Source organism: Tursiops truncatus, chromosome 5, assembly GCF_011762595.2.
Source record: "Tursiops truncatus isolate mTurTru1 chromosome 5, mTurTru1.mat.Y, whole genome shotgun sequence".
Lineage (NCBI taxonomy): Eukaryota > Metazoa > Chordata > Mammalia > Artiodactyla > Delphinidae > Tursiops > Tursiops truncatus.
In genome coordinates, this window is record NC_047038.1 from 530,361 (window position 1) to 533,116 (window position 2,756).

The following is a 2,756-nucleotide window of genomic DNA, read 5'->3' on the forward strand; positions in this document are numbered from 1 at the left end:
GTTCAGGCCTCACTGAGCAGTCCTGGTTGTCTTGTCTCCACAAGTTTGTTAACTCTGTGTCGTGTACGTTATAGACTGTTTAGAATGTTCCAGCTGAAGAGGATCTTTAAAAAAGGTGTCATTGGTGATACCAGAAAAGATGGGGTAAGCCCATTCCACCCTATTTCTCCCGCTAATTACAACTAAAAACCCTGGGCAAAATGTCTAAAGCAAGTATCAGAAGACTCTGAAAGGTGGAGAAAAGAAGGTGACTGCCAAGGACTCAAAGTGTGACTCAGCTGTGAGTTCCCTGTCTGTCCCCCACCCCCATATCCTGGCCTGGGTGCTGGAGCAAACAGCAGTCCCCACGAAACTGAAAGAGAGGCAGGGAAGAGGAAAGAGAACCCGCTCAGGAGAAGTCTGCGCTCTCGTGCAAAAGGATCTGGAATAGGGTGACCCAACAGGATGGAACCCTTTGACTACACCCGCCCTACTCCAGACGAAGCCTGTGAAAGAAACGGCACCCTCTCCACGGGCTGCTTCATGTGGGGACTGGGGTGAAGACCTGTGGAGATGCCTGACCTGCACTTAGTGAAGGACAGTGAAGAGGCAGAGATGGGGAGGGTGACAGAGAGGCGGGAGCTGGAGAGGCGATCTTTAAATCTGTGTATGGGTGTCCTGGGCACACCCCTAAGCAGCCTATGCATGAGGCCAACCAGAATAAGTACAGCAGAAACTCTGAGAATCCAATCGTGGTGTGGAAAACACCCAGGTTTCAGATTGGCCCCTGGGTAGTACGCAAGCAGGGTAGGCCAGAATAGCAGTGCAGAGTCTCAGAGAAATAAGGTTAGGATGTGTGATCTGAAACTAAATGGGTTGACTACTTGTTAGAATAGAATATTTAAATAGGAACCAGAGTTATAATACTCAAAATGTCCAGGATACATTACAAAATTACATACCATGTCAAGAACCAAGAAAGCCTCAACTTGAATGAGAAAAGACAGCTAGTAGACACACCAAAATGACATAGACATTGAAATTATCTGACAAGAATTTTAAAGTCGTCATAAAAATGCATCAACAAGGAGTTTGAAACCCTTAAATGGAAAAGTAGAAAGTCTCAGAAAAAGAATAGAGATATAAAAAGAAATAAATGGACACATTAGAACAGGAAAAATATAATATTTGAAATTGAAAAATAACCAAATGGACTCAATAAAAGAATAGAGACGACAGGGAAAGAGTCAGTGAACTTGAAACTAGATCAATGGAGACTTCCCTGGTGGTCCAGTGATTAAGACTCCGCGCTTCCACTGCAGGGGGTGTGGGTTCCATTCCTGGTCGGGGAACTAAGATCCCACATGCCGCATGGCATGGCCAAAACAACAACAAAGAAAACCACAAACAAACAAAAAACTATAGATCAATAGAAGTAATCAAATCTGGTCAATGGAGAGAAAATAGATTGAAAAAAAACCAAAACTCAAACAGTCTTACGAACCTGTGGGACAATAATCAAAGGTCTATAATTTGCGAGTCCCAGAAGAAAGGAGGAAGCGTGTAAGGCTGAGTAAACACTGGAGGAAATGATGGCTAAAGACTTCCCAAACTGGGGGAAAGAGATGAAAGAGATAAGCCTACATACTCAAGAAGCTAAGTGAACCCTACAAGGTCAGACTCCCCCAAATCTACCACTGGATACATCATGATTAAATTTCTCAAAACCAAAGAGGGGGGAACCTATGAAAAATAGCCAGAGGGAAACACTGCATTACTGATGGGGAAAAACAATTTGAGTAACAGCAGACTTCTCATCAGAAACATGGAGGCCAGAAGGAAGGGGCACATTCCCAAGTGTTGAAAGAAAAAGCATTGTCAAATCTATATCCACCAAAAATACCCTTCAGAATGAAGGCAAAATATTCTTAAGCTCAAGGAAAACTAAGGATTTTTTCACTTGAACACCTACTGTAAAACAATTGCTAAAGGAACTTCTGCAGACAGAAAGAGAACGGTAAGACGGAAACTTGGAATAGCAGGAATGAAGGGAGAACAATGGGGAAGTCAACACCGGGGAAACCACAATAGAGGATTCTCTTCCCCTTTAAAAAAAAGCTGTTTGGGGCTTCCCTGGTGGCGCAGTGGTTGAGAGTCTGCCTGCCGATGCAGGGGACACGGGTTCGTGCCCCGGTCCGGGAAGATCCCACATGCCACAGAGCAGCTGGGCCCGTGAGCCATGGCCGCTGAGCCTGCGCGTCCGGAGCCTGTGCTCCACAACGAGAGAGGCCACAACAGTGAGAGGCCCGCGTACCGCAATAAAAAAAAAAAAAAAAAAAGCTGTTTGACAGTTGAAGGTAAAAAACAAAATCAACATTGCCTGGTGGTGTTCTCAAAGTATGTAGACATAATATTTACAACAACTATGTTACAGGGTGGGGGGCAGAGGGATTTACATGGTCATAAGGTTTCTGTATTCCTCTTGCTATGGTAAAATATTGATCCTTGTAGACTGTGGTAAGTATGTGTATTGTAACCCCTAGAGCAACCACTAACAAAAACTATACAAAGAGATACAGTGAAAAATACTATAGATAACACAAAATGCATTACAAAACATTCAAGTGACCCACAGGAAGGTACAAAACAGAAAATGGGAACAAAACCCAAAGGGAGCAAAAAGAAAACAAATAATAAAACAGCAGACCTAAATCCTGACGTATCAGTAATTACATTACAAGCAAATGGTATAAACGGAGATAAGACAGATTGTCAGA